Source organism: Caloenas nicobarica, chromosome 5 (genome assembly GCF_036013445.1).
Source record: "Caloenas nicobarica isolate bCalNic1 chromosome 5, bCalNic1.hap1, whole genome shotgun sequence".
Taxonomy (NCBI): domain Eukaryota; kingdom Metazoa; phylum Chordata; class Aves; order Columbiformes; family Columbidae; genus Caloenas; species Caloenas nicobarica.
Genome location: NC_088249.1, coordinates 59,412,472 through 59,422,329, shown reverse-complemented (window position 1 = coordinate 59,422,329; position 9,858 = coordinate 59,412,472). Strand labels below are relative to the sequence as shown.

Sequence of the window (9,858 nt, the reverse complement as noted above, 5' to 3'; positions counted from 1 at the left end):
CAACCCAGAAATTTATAAAATGTCTCAACATATGGAGCTGGTATTTACCTGGGAGCCAAGTACGTTAATTACAAATAGTCCCCAGCTCACTCATGCCGGATTTAAAAGGTGAGCACTAGATGGAGCTGTAGCCTTGCAGCACGGCTACCTAAATTTAGATAGTTACAGCTGTCTCAGATATAATTCCAACTAGTTGCATGCAAGTGGCCAGATCAATGGCTCAAAATGCTGAACGAAAGTCACAGTACGCTCCTGAAAGCCTTTTTTAAGAACAGCAAATGTCCATTAAAACTTCTGGAATTTAAGCGATAGACTGGGAAAAAACAGCTCAAGAAGTGTAGTACTCTCTAAGAAAACTATCTATATATTAAGTGATTTTTTTAAAGTGTATTCTTCTGTCCTAGTAAGAGATATATGAACGACTTTTTTTTTAATACATACTGCTATAAAACAGTTAAGGTCTAAACTGTGAGAGAGAAAAAAATAATAAATTAGTATCAAGTAGCTGTAGCTGTCCTGTAAGAGTCCAAGCAAGTTTTAAGTGTAATTTTTTTGTAGAGACATCTTGAATATTTCACATTAACTCCACCAAATAATGACAGGGGAAAAACCCACAAAATCTTATCCATTAAAAAAAAAAAACATACCACATATGGGTTTTTTAAAAAAAAAAAAGTTTCAGAGGATAAGAGAAAGTTGTCCACCTTACTAGAGGAAAATGGTAACGTGACTGGCCACAAATCTCTGTCAAAGATAAGGTAGGCTACACTTCCTAACTTCCTAATAGGACATAATGGATTAGCTGTATGGAGTCAATGGGGAAGGATTCTCCAACCCATTATTTCCTGTGTACAGCTGATTTAACCAAATTTACATGAAAGGAAATCTCTGAGTACTTAAATGGATCGTTTTCTTCACAAACAAGAGATTACACAGTACTTGCAACTTTCACAGTTCTGCATCACAATGTTTATTGATTGTTTTAATGCTGGTGTTTCACAGCCAGAACAGTCTATGAATATGAGTACCGTGATTTGGGCAAAGCAGGGAAATCCCACTGTGACTAACCTTTGCTGTTGTCTTCTTGGAGTAAAGCTTTTGATTAGAAGGACATGAGGCCTTAAGTATCTCTTATGAGAAATCTTGAGTAAATTGATAATGAAAAATCAGAAAGGTTGGGACTGAATTTAGACTGCGTTAGTTGCAGCTATTTTACTCTTCTTTATAAACAGTAAAATTAAAGCTTTATAAAAACTTCTCAGCAAATGAATCAGTAATTTGGAACATACTTTGAAGTGGTGTATCAAAACACAAATGTTTTTTCCTGCCTTATATCCATGAGCTTCTATCTAAGGAGTATTGCCATTTAGAGCCTTGATCTAAGTGTCTGGTTTGGTCCTTCCCCTTCAGTGACTACGAACCATTTTGCCACTTTTCTGTATAAGCCAGTAACAGACCAAGCAGTGCACTATGAAAGAACCACTAATATGCGTAAGCCCAAGCACCATTCAGGCATACTTGCAGGATGAGGAACATGCCCTGAACTCAAATACAGGGCCTGTTGGCATGACCCATACAGTGACAGTGACACTGAGGAAGACAAACTCAGTCCTGCTCAATAATTTTTAACAAAATTAAAATATACCCTGGTCATTACATCTAGTTGAGATAAACAGTTAAGAGCAAAATATGTGATCTCACAGATAACTTTCCACTGATTTTTGAGATGAAAGAAATGAAGATGGTCAGTAAAGCAGTGTCCAGCAGTGTTCTCTTTTGGGGTTCCTAACTCATTCTTTTAATAGGTCTTTTCTGAGAAGGATGATTCTGCTCTCCCTGAATAAGCTTCATTGTTATATAAGAGAGGCAAAGACTTAACACAATGCCAGCTTTGTGACAGTAATGTGTCTGCACTACTGCAGGAAAGAAACAAACCACTCTTATGGAAGGGGGGACTGCTGGAATCGTAATTAGCCAAGAGGCCAGGACAGCTGAGGGAGTGCTGCTGAAACCTGCTACACTGAAAAAATAAAATGCAGAATTAATCCACCTCAGTTAAAATTATATTAAACAGGATAGACAGGATGAACAAGCTAAAGGTACTTGCAAATTACGATTCTCTCCCCATTCTGGTGGTACAATAATATTATAGTAGTATCAGCACACTGTATATCAAACAATACAGAAACGGAACTGTAAAACTGTAAAATCAGGGCAGGGCCACGCTCACCTTCCCATGCACTGGCTGACACTGCTTTTCCCAGCAAAACACTGGACTACAGCGCGTGCCAGCAGAGTCTTGACTATTCCAGGTCAGGAATAAACAAGAAAGAGGGTAACAACCCTAGACGGCCATAAAGGAGTAAACGGGATCCCAGATGCTGCTTCCATGCTGTATAAAGCCACCCAGACAGCTGTCCTAGACCACCACTGAGGCTGGGTGGGGAAAAGGAGAAGAAACCAGTCTGGGGTTGAAAAACACTCCCAGACTGTTACAAATTCCACTGACCCTTTTCCCAAATGGTTTAATGATACTGCAACAAGCAGTGCTATAGTAACACTTTTTTGTATCAGTATCACAAAAGATGCAAATGTTACCAACCATTGTAATTTTGACCACTCCTCTATGTGACCTGTGTAAGGTGACTACCTCAAAGCTGAGAGGAAAGACAAGAAAAAACCAAAAGCAAGCCAAATTAATACACAGCCTCTGGATTCTCGCCAGTTTTAATTATTCTTTAGCATGTTCAGGGATGTTTCAAAGGCGTTCTACTTCACTTCCCATTTTCTCCCTCGTGCACCTGAGGCATATTTGCTCTGTAAAAATGAGGTCCAATTCTTTATCTGGAATATCTGCTATGTGATTCATGGTCTTAAGTCTCATGCATAAGCTTAAAAGACAACTGAAATCACACATAACCCTTCACGAGGTCACAGAGTACGTCAGTTAGTAACAGGGAATAAAATGTTTCAACATTCCAAATCCAGTACGAACTGACACTAGGCAAAAGGAAATTCTAAAATTGAGAACAATTGTCATAAGTAATAGAATTACATTAAAACATCGTGTATCTTAAACATGCTTAGACTGTTTAGATGGAAGTCAACATCATCGCAGAGGGAAGACAGTAAACAGTGATGGTTGATATACAACCACTCCACAAACAGCGAAAAGTGTGTTTTAATTACATTGACAATGTTACAAGTACTCGAAACTCTTTATCTCACTTTCTGCTAAATGTTTGCTGCTGTTTAGCCAACTCCCTAGAAAACTGACACAATCAGAAGTACTCAGCACATAAGTGCTGTGAAAGAGCTGTGTCGATATCACACAAGTGGGATGATGGGTCTAGGTGAAAACAAAACAGGAACCCTCATCAGATTTTGGATCAGCAAGGTACTCAAAGTGACCAGTAAACTCCCAATGACCATAACTTGCAGCACTTTTCACATTTCCAGAAGCAATCCTGGAATCTTTACAGACAGAAGAAAAATCTGCACCTTTTGGGAAAGGTGCGAGTCTTTGTTTTATGTTTTTGCTTCCTTGGAGACTTCCTCTACTTGACATTTTTGCAATCATAAGCACAGCATCAGAGAATGTTTTTAAAACAGGAGTAAGCAGAAATACAACACAAGACTTATATAAATAGTCTGTGCTGTTGTTTTAGTAATAGAATTAAAATAGATAAGTGCTTTAAGTATGAAAATACCTTTGAAATCTTTAGAGAAAGAGTATTGCTTTTCTCAATAACACTTTTGTTAACCTAGCAAATCCCTGGTATGTAGAAATATGCACCAAAAATACGTCTGGTAGCACTAGGCAAAACAACATAGTTTTAATCAACTGTTCTACTTCCAGTAAATAACGACAGAAAGAATAAAAATGGGAAATTGGGGAGGTTCAGGGGTGGGGCAAGCTGTCCAAACTCTTCTCTTCACACTGAAATTCCCCGAAGGGCTGATAACACCCGTTTTCACCTCTGCAATGAGGTGTTCGGAAAGACTCCCGTGCAGCAGGGCTGGAAGGCGGCAGCTCGGCCAGACAGAGCCCAGCAGTCCCTGCGGGGAACCAGGGACCGCCGCAGCTGCACAGCGGACGTGCTGCAGGGTAGGAGGCCATGGGGTGCCGGCCAGGAACCCACCACAAACCCTGAAAAAGGATTCGCCACCACTGTCCGTCCTGCCAGGGACGGGGCCGTGCTGCGGAGCCTCGGGGCAGCCTTGGTTTTACGCTCACTTGAGGGCTTGGCGGAGCGCGGCTACAGGTGCGCGCACCCGGGCTGAGGTGCCGCCGCGCCCGCCCCGACGGTGCTGCGGGGAACCGGAGGGTACGCACCTGCCTGCCAGCCTCCCGCTCCCGCCCTGCGCTCCGCAGGGGCGCGTCTTTGCGCGGGCCAGACCTGCTGCGGCTGTCCCGAAGCGCCCCGTGAGCTGCCACCGGGCCCAAGCCGCGGCGAGGGGGCGCCCCGGGCGGCTCTGAGCGGATCCCGCCCCCGCGCGCTCCGGCCGCGGCCCCTGCGCACCTGCCCGCGCGCCCTCTCTGCCCCGCGCCGCTCCTGTCACGTGGGGGTGGCAGCGCCGGTCCCCGTGTCCGCAGCCAATGGCGCGGGGGGGCTGCGCGAGCCGCGGCCCTCGCGCGCCTGAGAGGGCGGTTGGGGGCGCGCGCCCAGCGCCAACCGCCGCGCGGCGCACCTGGCGGAGCGCGGGGGGAGCGGAGCGGAGCCCGGCGGGCGCTGCCGCCGCCAAGGTCGGTCCCCGCGGGCGGGCGGTGCGAGGCGGGGGCGGCGCTGCGTGGGAGGGTGCGGGGCGGAAGGGTCCTGCCTCCGCGGGCAGGGTTTGCGCCGCTGCTCGGGCGTTTCGGGTGTCCCTTCGGGCGCGGGCTCGGCGGGGAGGCGGCGGAGCGCCGGGCCGGGCTGTCCTGAGGCGGCGCGGCGGTTGGGTCGAGGGCAGCGGCGGGCAGGGCAGCGGGGCACTGAGGCTCCTGGCGGGTTCTGAGGCGCTCGGGTTGTTTTTTAAAAGGGGATCCTTGAACGCTGCTGCGGATGTGACTGCGACGCCTGTTGCTTCTCCTTTTTACATACTTTGGTATCGCTGTGAGAGTTAAGGACTCCATACCGTTGAGAAGACACTTAAATACACGCGGCTCCTGTAAGTTAAATATTTATTCTCCCAGTGAGCAAAGCTTTGAAACTTGAGCTCAGTAAATAAACCGGTTTATTGACATAGAGCAGTCGATTCAGAAACTCAGCTGTCAGTAATGACATCCAGCTGCAGCCAGGTTTCTGAAGGGGAAGCCAGCTGTTCTCTCCCAGGTTTGTAATTGAAAATTAGTGCAGAAAAGAGGTATGTGGGAGAAATAAGATATTTAATAGGCTGATGAGAAAAGAACAGCTGGAAGATGAAAGTGACTTTATGGGCGGTTTTACCAGCACAGAGATAAGGGAGGTAAAAGTATGAGGAGATGTCAAGTGATCTCCAGTTTCATCATTCAGCACTCACGTTATCATGCTACTATGATAAAAATACCTCCCCCTCAACATTTACAAGAATGATAAGGAATAAGACCCCTTTGTGTGTGATCACTTGTTCACTTTTGCATGGGGCAAAATAAGATGTTAAGTATTAATTTGGTAGGTCAGTAACCGTGGATCTGGCTGTATATAGATGCATTGCTATTCGTGCTTTTAAAGATTTGCATGCACAACACATGGTGTCATAAAGGTCTCCTGTAATTTCAGATTTTAATTGCAGGGTTTTGGCAGGAGGGGGAACAGTAAGGGGCACTTTTCTGTGGGTTGGGGGGCGGGAGGGGTTTCCTTGTTTTTGTTTTGTGTTCGTTTTGGTTTTTTTTTTTAAAGAGCAATATGTGAACAGGTGTATGAACGGCTTCATTCTGAAACTTGTATGGAAATGTGGAAAGAGTAGATGGGAGAGCAAAAAAGGCTGAATTTCAGCTTTCAAGGTTAACTGAGATATTTGCTTGAGTTCCTGACTTTGACTTGGATCTGCTGTATGAACTTAGGTAAAACCAATAAATCTTTATGCTTCCTTGTATCTCCCAAACGCAGAAATGCTTGGAGTATATATAACTCAGTATACCAGGAGGGTGAAAGGACAAATTGTGACAAACCTAAGCACATATGGGTTGATTTTAAATGATATGGATTTACCCTCTATTTGCTGATAGTTTCAGTTGGAGGCAATTGTAAGGGCCTCTTGAACCTAAAGGAAACCCAGTATGAGTTAGAGGAAGAACTCAAAATAACCTTAGGTTTGTCTTCAGGACAAGTATAGCTTGGTACCAGAATATGAGAGGAAAATAGTATGTAAAAAAAGTTATGATATAATTTGTAATGTACAACATAATTTCAAGTCCCAAATAATAACCCTTAAGCTGAGGGATAGCTCAAGACTGATCTTGCCACTGGCTGCTGCTGTTTGTATCTGTCATAGACATGCATGATATGCCTGTTTCAAACTAATGTTAGCATCACTTTTGAAAACTTAAATGCTTTGTTTACCTAAGCCAGGTAATGATGAAGTGTCTTGGCAAAACTTATAGCAGTTTATCTATTATACATCTAGGACTCTGCCCTATGAAAAGCGACAAATTAAAGGGAGGGGGCAGAAACTGATTAATCTGTGTGGCTGAAGCGTGGTAGGAATTGAGCTGGGAGCATTGCTCCCTGGCTCCGTGTTCCCTTGTGCTTTCATCTCCTGCCCCAGGAAGTTATGGAATTAGAGGAATGGTGGCAGAGGGCACTGCTGCTACCATCTTTATTTCACTCCAGCAATCTCATACATTTAGGATTATGCTAGAAGCATGGGGGACAGGAAGGAAGTAGGGAAGGAATAACTAGAGATGAGATAATACGCACTATCCTCCTCTCACTCCTCCTGTATCTTATTTCATCTTTGTTAAGGTGGTAACAGCTGTGTGGAAAAGTGATCAGAGTGTCTGTATCTGTAAACAAAGGGAGAATACAGTAGTGTAGGCATAGACTAGAGAAGTGCTTTTCTAGACTGTCCACGCAGGTGCTAAGACAGCGTAATGTGACTTAATGTGGTAGAGTGTGTTTGAATGGAGGGTGAGAAGAGAACAGATGGGAAAGAGTAAGTGAAGATCTTAGGAATCACCTTCCCTGAACACTTTGATAAAGTCAGCAAAGAAGGGGCAAAGTCAGAGTGAGAATGTGCTATGAGTGCAAAACATGGGAAAATGAAAAAGGCCAAAAGACAGTGACCCACCTTTTTTTCCCAGGTGCAGCTCTGCTTCTAGCCCTCATTTACTTGTTTCCTGTTTGCCTCATTCTGGTGTCTCTCTCTCTTCAAAACAAACAAACAAACAAACAAACTCCCACAGAAGCCTGTACAGAACTTATCCCTAGACACTCCTCTCACTCTTATTAGACTGTTCAGAGACAGTCCAGATAGTTAGTTCCCTTTCCCCACACCTAGGGATGTGTTTGAGCCTTTCTGCTCAAACAAATGAGGGCCTTGACCTGCTAAGATCAGCAAAGGACTATGCTCATGTAGGTGATGCAGAGCCTCAGTGGAGCTTTGCTACTTAGCAAAAATCTACCTTCCCCCTTTCCACCTCTCCCCAAAAAAGATATTTACAGGAATAGGATGAAACCACTTCTTGCTTTAGATATCTCTACTATGTTTCAGAGGATTTAGTTTTTATCGAAGCAGAGAAATGATGCATAAGGAAATGCATTTTGTGATAATGATCACTCAGGATAGATGCAAACATGTTATCATTCAACGTACTGTACCAAGCAAAGCTTTTCTTCATTTTCCAGAAATACCTAATAGTGTAGAAATAGTAATGTGACAGAAGATGACATTATTTAGGGCAGTAGGTGACAACCTTCAGAAGTAATTTGTTTGGTACTGAAGCTGTATCATTCAAATTTTTGGAGATGTTTATCATGTCAGTTTGCTACCTCATGCTCAGAGTTCAGTGAATTCAACTTCTCAAGAAATAGTCTGGAAATTCTCCTAAGCTACCGAACAAAGTTTTGCCAGCAGTGGCTGCCCTTGGAGGCACACATGATCAATCACCAGAGTTCTGTAGATGCATATGAAATCATTTAGCTTCAGTAATGTGATCTCTCAAAAAGTGGAAAGTTTAAGCCATGAACTACTTTAAGTTCTCTAAATTTTCTCGTTTGCTCTTGTCTCTTCTGTACTGTCAACTCACCTGTTACTTCAAAGAGAGAAAGAAGCTGAGACTCCTACCTTTGGGCAATCTGTTCTTTAACTTTGTCTAAGCACCAGCTCTGAGGTGATAAAGTCTTTGAGACTTTGATAAACTGTGACAGCTTGGAATTCTTCCTGCCACCCCTTTTCAGTATTGTATAGTTCGACATTTAAATAGATGCACATTAAACAACAAAATAAAGATACTTTTTTGTAGCTAGATGCCTCTACCTATACGCTTTAGCGCAACATTTTTTTTCAAGTCTTGTGTTATTGTTGTTTCCCTGCATCTTCATGTGTTTATTTACTATAAAACCATTTCCTAATAGCACTTGGCTCTTATTTGGCAATTCATTGATGCAGAGAACAAAGAAGTTAAATTACAAAGATAATTCCTTTCTGAAAGAAACATAAAAAGTCAATCCTAATGGTACTGTTGCCAGTCTAGGTCAATTTGTGGAATTTATGTTTATACTGTGCATCTGCCAAGTTACAATGTAGTGGTTTAAAGGACCGTAATCATGAGCTGGATTTTAAACTCTAATTTGATAACCTGTAGAGCCAGATTGATATGAATATTGTGTACCTTACTTAGTATTTCTGGAAGACCTGTAACTCAAAGCTGCTGAGCAGGAAGAGATGTATATTTTTGTAGTGATTAAAGAGGAACATTTGGTATCTTCACATGCAGAAGACAGTATTTACATGCAGTTTCCCTTTCATGCTTCTCAAATTCATCAAAGAAATAATACAATCTCAGTTATGTAGGATGCATCTTTCAGCATAGTCTTGGAGAGAATGCTATTCTTATTTAGGACAAATAGTCCATTTCCAAGGCCACAGTGCACTCCCATTCTGAAGTTTTTTATAGCTTTCTTGTTGGGAGCATGAGTCAGTTTAATTATTTACTAAATATGTTCCTAAGTGCACTGAATCTAGATCAGTTTCTTGCCCTTACAGTTGTAAAGTAGTACGGTATCCTAAATGAAATTCATAGATAAGTGTTTTGATTTATAGAAGGAATAACAACCAAAGTTCCCATACTAACAGATGGAACTGTGAAAATTATTCTTGACATTCTAGGTGTTTTTCTGTTGTGTTTTTCATTTTTTCTTAATTAATTTCTTAAGTTTTTTTGTTGGTGGGGTTTTTTTTCCTTCCACTAGTAAAGTGAAATTTCCATATCCTGTACTGACGAGATTTCACATACTCCTTAATATTTATACAGAAAAATGGAAGTAGCACAGATGCTCAGTGTGTGAATGCATATTTTCTTAAAGCTCTTACTATGGCTGTTTCAAACTGAACAAGAGATAATGATGATGCTCTTCAAAATTATCATGATGAGTTTTGTCCAAAGAATAACCCATAAAAATCAGTAAACTAATAGGGAGCCATTAGTGTTTTTCTCGGCTTTATGTGATAAATAAAACATATTCTTATGTTTATTTTATATCCACATAAAAATATACATTCATCTGTTTAACTGAATTATCCAGGTAAAACCTGAAGTAACTGAAATAAAAGTTGATAATTGAATACAGGGGAAAATAGAGCTCTTTGTGGTTTAGAAAGGGAAAAAGATAAGAAACGTGATGGTGACCAGATAGTATGTGACAGACAACATGCCTGGAATGGTCAATGGTGGATCTG

At 42.3% G+C, this 9,858-nt stretch overlaps 1 protein-coding gene across 12 annotated transcripts in view; it reads left to right on the top strand.

Moving 5' to 3' along the window:
- Nucleotides 1–4,668: 4,668 nt before the first annotated feature.
- Nucleotides 4,669–9,858, top strand: part of PPFIBP2 (PPFIA binding protein 2) — a 108,422-nt gene continuing 103,232 nt past the window's right edge. For all 12 annotated transcript variants that reach the window (XM_065636539.1, XM_065636534.1, XM_065636533.1 and 9 more), the window contains exons 1-2: nucleotides 4,669–4,747; nucleotides 5,020–5,148. The gene's annotated coding sequence lies outside the window, so the exon portion shown is untranslated. The remainder of the gene's footprint in view (nucleotides 4,748–5,019; nucleotides 5,149–9,858) is intronic.